Below are 10,802 nucleotides of genomic sequence, written 5' to 3'. Positions count from 1 at the left end.
TGCCACTTATTTGTCTTTTTATTTATTTATTTATTTATTTATTTATTTATTTTTGACAGGCAGAGTGGATAGTGAGAGAGAGAGAGAGAGAGAGAGAGAGAGAAAGGTCTTCCTTTTTGCCGTTGGTTCACCCTCCAATGGCCACTGTGGCTAGCATATCGTGCTGGTCCGAAGCCAGGAGCCAGGTGCTTCTCCTGGTCTCCCATGCGGGTGCAGGGCCCAAGCACTTGGGCCATCCTCCACTGCCTTCCCGGGCCATAGCAGAGAGCTGGCCTGGAAGAGGGGCAACTGAGATAGAATCCGGCGCCCAGACTGGGACTAGAACCCGGTGTGCCGGCACCGCAAGGCGGAGGATTAGCCTGTTAAGTCACGGCGCCTGCCTTATTTGTCTTTTTAAAAAGATATATTTATTGATAGCTTATATGGTAGATGTGAGAGGAGACAGAGACAGAGACAAGAGACAGACACAGAGAGATTGATCTTCCATCCGCTGGTTCACTCCCCAAATGGCCACAACAGCTGGGGCTGGCCCAGGCAGAAGCTAGGAACCCGAAATTCCACCTGGGTCTCTCCCATGGGTGGCAGAAGCCCAGGCATTTGGGTCATCATCCATTGCTTCTCATGTGCTTTGCAGGGGGCTGGATTGGAAGTGGAGCAGCTGGACCTTGAACTGGCGCTCAGAGTCAGGATGCTGGCATCCCAAGAGGTGGCCCAACTCCCTGTGCCGTAACACCTGTCCCTGTGTTTATTTTTTAAAGGAGTTTTAAAATTTCTTGTATTATAGGCCGGCACCGCGGCTCACTAGGCTAATCCTCCGCCTGTGGCACCGGCACACCTGGTTCTAGTCCCGGTCGGGGCACCAGATTCTGTCCCGGTTGCCCCTCTTCCAGGCCAGCTCTCTGCTGTGGCCCGGGAGTGCAGTGGAGGGTGGCCCAAGTGCTTGGGCCCTGCACCCGCATGGGAGACCAGGAGAAGCACCTGGCTCCTGGCTTCGGATCAGCGCGGTGCGCCGGCTGCAGCGCGCCTACCGCGGTGGCCATTGGAGGGTGAACCAACGGCAAAAGGAAGACCTTTCTCTCTGTCTCTCTCTCACTGTCCACTCTGCCTGTCAAAAATAAAATAAAAAAAAAATAAAATAAAACTTCTTGTATTTTTAATTATTTGAAAGGCAGACATTGATATATATAGAGAGACATCCTGGACAGAGAGAGGTCTTCCATCTGCTGGTTCACTCCCCAAATGCCTGCAATAGCTTGGGCTGGGCCATGTTGAAGCCAGAAGCCTAGAACCCAGTCTTGGGTGGCAGCAACTCAAGTACTTGAGCCATCGCTGCTGCCTCCCAGGACGCACAGTATGGGGAAGCTGGAATCAGATGCAGGGCTGGGACTTCGACCCAGGCGCTCTGATGTGGCCTCCCGAGCAGCAGCTTACCTGCTGAGCCAAACGCCCATTCCCGTCTGCACGCCTCTACGGTGAAGTGACTACTGACATTTTAGCCACTTAAACAGCAAGGTGTGGGGCTGGCATGGGGCGAAGCAGGTTAAGTTGCTGCTTGTGAGGCTGGCATCCCCTATAGGCACCGGTTCCAGTCCTGGCTGCTCCACTTCCAACCCAGCTCCCTGCTAATGTGCCTGGGGAAGCAGCAGAGGACAGCCCGAGTGCTTGGGCCCCTTCCACCAATGTTGAGGCCTGGATGGAGTTCTTGACTCCTGGCTTCACCCTGGCCCAGCCCTGGCTGTTGCAGCCATTTGGGGAGTGAACCAGAGGATGGAAGACCTCTCCCTCTCTGATTCTCTATGTCTTCCTCTGTTCTTTTCTCTCTGCCTTCCAAACAAATAGATAAAAAATAAGAGTTTTTTAAAAAAATATATTTTGTGAATTCTTATTTATTTATTTATTTATTTATTTTTGACAGGTAGAGTTATAGACAGTGAGAGACAGAGACAGAGAGAAAGCTCTTCTTTCTGTTGGTTCACCCCTAAATGGCCGCTATGGCTGGCGCACTGAGCCGATCTGAAGCCAGGAGCCAGGTGCTTCTCCTGGTCTCCCATGCGGGTGCAGGGCCCAAGCACTTGGGCCATCCTCCACTGCCCTCCTGGGCCACAGCAGAGAGCGGGCCTGGAAGAGGGGCAACCGGGATAGAATCCGGCGCCCCAACCGGAACTAGAACTTGGTGTGCTGGCGCCGCAAGCGGAGGATTAGCCAAGTGAGCCACAGCACTGGCCATCTGTGAATTCTTTACATCTTCTGGGGACAAGCCTTTGTCAGACATGTGATTTGCAAAAAATTTTTCTCAGTTTTTTTGCTTTTCTTTTCATTCTCTTATGCATACCTTTAAAAATTTTTAAAAATGTATTTATTTATTTACTGACAGAGTGTGTGGACTCAGAAGTCTTCCATAGCCTGGCGGCTCATGACAAGAGCCTCCGGCGGTCACTGATGCCATACACAGAGTGTTAGTTGTTAAATTAACCGCAGGAGTCACTGTGCACTTACTCCCCAGGCAGGAGCTCTGTCCATAATGAGTTGTACTATGAGAATTAACTGCAAAACTTGTTTTCAAACAGTTTTTTGTATTTTGTGTGTGTGTGTGAATTGTTGAAATCCTTCTTAGTATAGAGTTGGTCTTACGTGTACAAAATTGATTGAAAATGAATTTTTTTAAAGATTTATTTATTTATTTGAAATTCAGAGTTACACAGAGAGAGAAGGAGAGGCAGAGAGAGAGAGAGAGAGAGAGAGGGAGAGAGAGGTCTTCCATCAGCTGGTTCACTCAGAGCTGTGCTGATCTGAAGCCAGGAGCTAGGAGCTTTCGGGTCTCCAATATGGGTACAGGGGCCCAAGGACTTGGGCCGTCTTCTACTGCTTTCCCAGGCCACAGCAGAGAGCTGGATCGGAACTGGAGCAGCCGGAACTTGAACTGGCGCCCATATGGGATGCCGGCACTGCAGGGGGCAGCTTTACCCGCCACGCCACAGCACGGGCCCTGAAAATGAATCTTAATGGAGAATGGGACTGGCAAGGGGAGAGGGAAGAGGAAGAGAGGTGGGAGTGTGGGTGGGAGGACGGGTATGGTGGGAAGAATCACTATAATCCTAAAGTGGTACTTATGACATTTGTATTCCTTCCTTAAAAATAAATTTTAAAAATGTGTTTTGAATAGCAAAAAAAAAAAAAAAAAAAAAAAAAAAGAGGATGAAGAAAAATAAAACAAAAATAAAACAAAAAATGTATTTATTTGAAAGGCAGAATAACACACAGACACACACAGACACACACACACACAGAGAGAGAGAGAGACAGAGAAGAGAATCTTCCATCTGGTGGACTACTCCCCAAATAGCCACAATGGCCGATGCTGGGCCAGGTTGATGCCAGGAGCCATGAGCTCCATTCTGAAGCCAGGAGCCAGGCGCTCCATTCATGTCTCCCACACAGGGGCAGGGATCCAAGCACTGGGCCGTCTTCCACGCTTCTCCGTGCACGTTAGCGGGAGCTGGATCAGAAGCAGAGCAGCGGGGACTCCCACAATGGATACCAGTGGTTGCAAACCGCAGGTTACCCTGCTTCGCTGTAACGCTGGCCCCTGACACTGATTTTCTCCTGCGTCCCAAGTCAGCCTTCTGGTTTCCAGAACTGAAGACAGTAAATATGCGTTGTTTTAAGCCACTAAGTTTATGGTTATGTTTTATAGCAGCAATAAGGAACTAATTTAGGAAACCAGTCAGAGACTGAAGGCTCCACTGAAATGCCTTTGTGCTGTGTCAAAGATCAATTGGTTATTTTCATGCCGAACGATTTCTACACGGTCTAATCTGCTCCATTTTTCTACGTGCCAATACCACACTGATACGTCTTTTGTCAGTATCACACTGATATGTCCTTTTTTTTTTTTTTTTTAACCTGTCTCGAATTCTCTTTCCCGCTTCCTATCTTCAGGATTCGAAACGTTGGTCAATGGGGAAGGAAGCAAATGGGTAAGAGTCATGCACTCTCAGCCATCTATTGCTGAGCTACCAATGAGCACCACGTATGGACCACCTCACGGAGGCCGTGCCCCGGGAGCTGGGCCAGTGCAGCTGGGTGGGCTTCAGGATCTCTCAGGGGGTCGCAGATGGTGCAGGGCGCCACGGCTGACCCTCCGTGGTCGAGGTCTCTCCTGTGGCTCTTCACTGGCCTCAGATATCTGCTCCCAGGCGTGGCTTCATGCCACCTCTGTGGGCTCCTCCCCAGGCTGCTGAGAGGCCACAGGATGTGGCAGCTGCTTCCCCACAGCGAGCGATCAGAGGATCCCCGGGGGAGACGCAGAGAGAGAACCTGCTCACCTCAGGCAGGAGCCACTGTTTCTTATAACCTGACCTTGGCTCTCACATCGCCTCTGCCGTGTTCTGTTCATTAGGAGTGGGTCCCCAAGTCCAGCTCGTGCTCAGAAGGGAGGAGCCATGCTTTTGAAGAGAGGGGCATCACAGAACTGTAGACGTATCTTTATCTATGAGAGGCAGAAAAACAAAGACAGCTGGACAAAGAGAGCTCCCATCACTGGCTCACTTCCCAGATGCCTTCACGGCGGAGGCTAGGTCAGGCCAAAGTCGGGCACTCCGTCCAGGTCTCCTGTATGGGTGGCGGAGACCGACTTACTGCCGCCTCCTAGGGTTGACATCAGCAGGAAACTCGGGAGGGGAGCCAGGACTTGAACCCAGGCTCTCTGGTGCGGGAGGGGAGTGTCTCCGCTGCTGGGCCCCCTGCCCGCCCCGGACATATCTTTGAAATCATGATGATCTGCCTTTGGTGCGATTATCTGTATCCTTGCCACCTGTCCAGCTCAAGGAGCGTGTGGTCCCCTCCCGCACCTGTACACCTGCTGACCTCCTCCTGTGGCTGTCTCCACTGTGTGTGGGCTGAAAGAGACTCTTCAGGTGTAGTTCCTGGCAGGCAGCACGCTGAGACCCACCTCTATGGCCCATGAAGCTGGAGACACTGCTGTCTGCCCCTTCCCACGCCACACGATGGTGGGAGAGAGAGAGGAGTCCCATTCAAAAAGGAGACCACCGGGGGCAGCATGGTCAGAAGCCGGAGTGACCCTGAACTCCAGTGGGGCCCAGTTGCATACTCCCTGTCTGGGCCAAGCCCGGGGAGCTGTTCTCTGCGGCTGCTGGCTGCCCTTCCCCCACCCCTGGCTGTGCCGGCCCCTTTCACAACAGGGAGCATGCATTTACTCCATCCCCTAACCCAAGTTCATAAATTATTCCAGTGTGTTTATTTATTTATTTTAAGATTTATTTGAAATGCAGAGTTAGAGAGAGAGAGAGAGAGAGAGAGAGAGCAAGCAAGAGAGAGAGAGAGAGCGAGAGAGAGAGAGAGCAAGTGAGAGAGAAAGAGAGATCTTCCATCTTCTGGGTCACTCCCCAAATGGCTGCAATGGCCAGGGCTGGGCCAGAAAGAAGCCTGTGGCCAGGAGCTTCTTCCAGGTCTCCCATGTGGGTGCAGGGGCCCAAGGACTTGGGCCATCTTCTACTGCTTTCCCAGGCCATAGCAGAGAGCTGCATTGGAAGTGGAGCAGCCGGGACCCAAACCAGTGCCCATATGGGATGCTGGCATTGCAAGCAGAGGCTTAACCTACTACCCCATGGCACCTGCCCCTCCAGCATGTTTTTTTTCAAAGTGATTCTGCACCAGTTCCCTTCAGGAGGCCTTTTGTATAGCTTGCTGTCTCTCTGGCGCCCGCCCTCCCTGTGCTATGAGAGAGCGTGGCCGGGCTAGCCTGCTGGAGTACAAGTGGCCGGATGGAGGAAAGAGCCCTGGTGCCCAGCCAAGCCAACCTACATCATCCAGTCAACCTTCTAATAGGCGAGGCCCAGCCAGGCTCAGCATAGGAAAAATGGATTCAGACTTCCTGGAGGTAATTCTTAGTACCCGAGCCACATGTACGACATTCTGAGGAAATAATTCATGTACGAGGTTATTTAAAGAACATTTTAGGGGTTGGCCTTGTGGTGCAGCGGGCTAAGCTACCACTGGTGGTGCCAGCATCCCATATCAGAGCAGCAGTTGGAGTCCTGGCTGCTCTGCTCCCAATCCAGCTTCCTGCTAACGCACCTGGGAGAGCAGAGAGAGGATGGCTCAGGTGCCCGGGCCCCTTCACCCAGGTGCGAGACCTGGATGGAGCTCTGGGCTCCTGGCACTGGTCTAGACCAGACCTGGCTGTTGTGGCCATTTGGGGAGTGAACCAGTGGATAGAAGATCCCTCTCTCTCTCTCTCTCTCTCTTTCTCTCTCACCACCCCATCCCCCCTCTCATCACTCAGTATTTAAATAAACCTTAAAGAACACTTTTCCCATAATAGCCCAAGTCTGAAACACCTTGGTGTTTATCAGTAGCGGGATGGCTGGATCGGGGTTCGTACCCACAGTGAGTTACTCTGGAATGGCTACAGATGGTGCTGTAGCTGGAGGGAAACTGTCTATTCTGTGGTCTTTGGTGGACAGAGCAAGTCTGAAGGCATCATATGTCCCATAGTCGGAGCCCTGTTTTTTGAAGAAAATCAGATACAACTGTGTCTCTGCATAGACAAGTGCCTGGAAGGATGCATGTGTAAATGACAGGCTCTGTTTGATTTTTTTTTTTTAAGATTTATTTTATTTATTTGAAAGTGAGAGTTACAGACAGAGGTAGAGAGAGAGACAGACAGAGAGAGAGAGAGAGAGAGAGAGAGAGAGAGAGAATCTTCCATCTGCTGCTTCACTCCCCAGATGGCCGCAACCGCTGGAGCTGCACTGATCCGAAGTCAGGAGCCAGGAGCCTCTTCTGGGTCTCCCACGCAGGTGCAGGGACCCAAGGACTCGGGCCATCTTCTACTGCTTTCCCAGGCCACAGCAGAGAGCTGGATCGGAAGAGGAGCAGCCGGGACTCGAACCGGCACCCATATAGGATGCCAGCCCCTCAGGCCAGGGCTTTAACCTGCTGCACCACAGCAACGGCCCCTGGTTTTTGTTTGAGGGAGGGGTTATATATGAGTTTTCAGTTTCTATTTTACAATCTTGTGCATGTGAATCTTTAAATGTGGGCATCTATTATAGTAAAATTAATGATGAAAACAATGATATAGTCCCGTCTTGGAAAATATTAATATACTGCATATGTAGCTATATTGCAAAGCTGCATGTAGCCCCTGTAGCAGTGAGGGTTTGGTTTAAAAAAATTTTTTTTTAAAGATTTATTTTATGTATTTGAAAGGCAGAGTGACATGGAGAGACAAAGAGAGAGATCTTGCACCTGCTGGTTCATTCCCCAAAAGTCTTCCACAGCCAGGGCTGGGCTAGGTGGAAGCCAGGAGCCAGGAGCCTCCAGGTCTCCCATGTAGTGGCAGGGGCCCAAGCACTTGGGCCATCTTCTGCTGCTTTTCCAGGTGCACTAGCCGGGAGCTGGTCAGAATGGAGCAGCCAGGACCCTAGCCAGCGCTCTGCTATGGGACGCCAGATTTCCAGAGTGATCTGTGTGGCGCTGCTCATTCAGCGGGTGGCAGAGTGCTCATACTGTGATTCTGGATGGTGTAGCTGCGCGTCCAGTTCCAAGTCCGTGTCAAGTTCAATGTGCTGCATTTTCAAGGACATCAGGCTTGGAGTCAGAAGATCATGGTTTAGTTTTCGATCCTCCCTAGCCTCTGTTTCTTCCTCGTGAAATCGGACTTCACTCATCCAACAATAAACACCCACTGGGTGTTGCCTATGCCACGCCCTGAGGCTGGATGCTGGCAGCCCAAGCACCTGCCTGCTTCCTTTGGATTTGTGCCTGGGAGAATTAATTTCTAACTGAACAAAAATATAACAGGAAATGGAATTCCAGGCACTGAGCTGCACTTTCAGTGGTCTCATTACGCAGAGGAAATGAAACTGGGCCCATTACGAAGCAAGCAGTCTAATGCAGTGGTTACGAACTGATTGCCCGCTTTCAAACCCTCGCTCTGCGAGAACTTGGGGGATGTCGCTCAACCACTCGTTGACTCAGTTTCCCCCTTCCATAAAATGGGAACAAGAACTGGGGTTCCCCCCAAGGGGTTGTCTGCGAGGGCTCAGTGCACTGCCGCTGTGTCCAGCACAGAGTGAGGGCTCAGGATTTATTAGCATCATGGTCACTACGACTGTTTGAGATGGACAACAGGGCGGCAAGGTGTTTCCGACACGGACGCAATCACGTGGATCCCGGACGGTGACCATTTGTGACACTTTTCTCTCCACGGCCAGGCTCTGTTCACGTCACGTGGCCAACTACGTCCACGTCCATGGACTCTCCTGCTGCTTCAGCGACGCCTCCCCAAAGCTTTTCGAGCCTTTGGTAAGAAAGACCCTGCCAGGCGGGGCAACCACGGGAATTCCACGTCAGCTCCCCAGGTCCACATCAGCGGGCAGGAGATGGGGCAGCCAGCTCCTGGGGAGGCTGATTGTGCCTTTTTTTTTTTTTTAAGATTTATTTATTTATTTATTTGAAAAAGTAAGAGCGAGGATGAGAGAGACCTTCTATCTGCTGGCCCAAATGGTTGCAATGGCCAGGGCTGGGGCAGAAGCCAGCAGCCAGGAACTCCGTCCTGGTCTCCCACTGGGTGCAGGGGCCCGAGCACTTGAGCCATCCTCCGCTGCCTTCCCAGACACATTAGCGGGGAGCTGGAGCAGACTCGGATATGGGACGCTGGCGTCGCTATGTGGTGACTTAACCTGCTGCGCCACGATGCTGGCCTCTGTGTCCATTACTTTCAGAGGTGTGATGTGTTTATCTTATTGCTCCAATCATAGTTGGCTTCCATTTTCAAAATCTTCATAGGGCTGTTAGGTTTCGGTCATTCTATCTGCATTTCTGATTTTTCTTTTTTCTTTTCTTTTTTTTTTTTATGTGACAGGTAGAGTTATAGACACTGAGAGAGAGAGAGAGAGAAAGAGAGAAAGGTCTTCCTTCCGTTGGTTCACTCCCCAAATGGCTGCTACAGCCGGAGCTATGCCGATCTGAAGCCAGGAGCCAAGTGCCTCCTCCTGGTCTCCCAAGCAGGTGCAGGAGCCCAAGCACTTGGGCCATCCTCCACTGCACTCCCGGGCCACAGTAGAGAGCTGGACTGGAAGAGGAGCAGCCGGGACTAGAACCCGGTGCCCACTCTGATTTTTCTTAATGATTTATGTAACCTGGGTAAGTTAAGGAAATAGCCCGTCTGCTGGGCATATATATTTTGAAAAGTTTGAAACTACTTTAAACACATGCATTGCATCCTTTTGCCAACCTATCACATCTTTATTCTCAAATCCCTTTTCCAACAAGAAGGCATTTTCCTTTCCAACAATAATTCTGCAGGGGGCTTTTCCCTGCTGGCTGTGTTAGAGTGCGACACGGAAGGCTTTCTGAGGCAGTGGCTTTTAGTTCAGCACTCCACGGGTGAGAGGCACCAGCCAGGTGAAGAGAACAGGGAAAGCAGTACCAGCAGAGGGAACAGCATGCACCGTGCGTCTGTCTCTCATGGCTCAGCCTCTTCTTCCAGGCTACAGGCTCCACTCGCCTCTTGCTACAGACTTCCTGAGCCGTTGCAAACATTGCTTTATGTGAGAGACAGTTACACACACAGAGAGAGGGAGAGGGAGGGGAAGGGAGGCAGATCCTCCCACCTGCTGGTTCACTCCCAGAGTGTCCTGGAAGTCAGGAGATCCATCCAGGAACCCAGTGGCTTGAGCCGTAACTGCTGCCTCCCAGGGTCTGCAGCCAGGACTAGACGCTGGACACTTGGGTATGGGCCTCGGGGGTTCTAACCTGCATCTTGACCACCAGGCCAAAGGCACACCCCTCCCAGCGGCTTGCTCCTGGCCCATTCTGGCCTGCACTGTGCCTTTCAGCAAGAGTTTGGGGTAGCAATCTCCAGTACAGTGGGTTGAGTGATGTGTACAGTTCAGTGTGCACTCACGTGCTCAGTCTTTCTATCAACAAAGGGCTTGGACAGACACACTGACCTGCATGGAAGTCACCTTAGGCAACAAATGATGCTAAAAGGGGCCGGTGCTGTGGTGTAGCGGGTAAAGCCACCGCCTGCCGTGCCAGCATCCCATATAGGCGCCGGTTTAAGTCCTGGCTGCTTCACTTCCGATCCTGCTCTCTGCTGTGGCCTGGGAAAGCAGTAGAAGATGGCCCAAGTGCTTGGGCCCCTGCACCGCATGGAAGACCCGGAAGAAACTCCTGGCTCCTGGCTTTGGAACGGCGCAGCTCCAGCCGTTGCAGCCAACTGGGGAGCGACCCAGAGGATGGAAGACTCTGCCTCTCTGTGTAACTCTCTCAAATAAATAAAATAATTTTTTTTGACAGGCAGAGTTAGACAGTGAGAGAGAGAGACACACACACAGAGAGAGAGAGACAGAGAGAAAGGTCTTCCTTCTGTTGGTTCACCCCCCAAATGGCTGCCACGGCCAGTGCTGCACCAATCCGAAGCCAGGAGCCAGGTGCTTCCTGCTGGTCTCCCATGGGGTGCAGGGCCCAAGCACTTGGGCCATCCTCCACTGCCCTCCCGGGCCACAGCAGAGAGCTGGCCTGGAAGAGGGGCAACCGGGACAGAATCCAGCGTCCCAACCGGGACTAGAACCCGGTGTGCCGGCGCCGCAAGGCAGAGGATTAGCCTATTGAGCCGCTTAAAATTTATTTTATTTATTTGAAAGGCGGAGTTACAGAGAGGGGGAGTGTCTTCCATCTGCTGGTTCACTCTCCAGAGGGCCCTAACAGCTGGAGCTGTGCCCATCCGAAGTCAGGAGCTTCTTCCGGGTCTCCCACGTGGGTGCAGGGGC

This window comes from Lepus europaeus, chromosome 2 (assembly GCF_033115175.1).
Source record: "Lepus europaeus isolate LE1 chromosome 2, mLepTim1.pri, whole genome shotgun sequence".
Lineage (NCBI taxonomy): Eukaryota > Metazoa > Chordata > Mammalia > Lagomorpha > Leporidae > Lepus > Lepus europaeus.
This window is presented reverse-complemented; position numbering follows the sequence as displayed.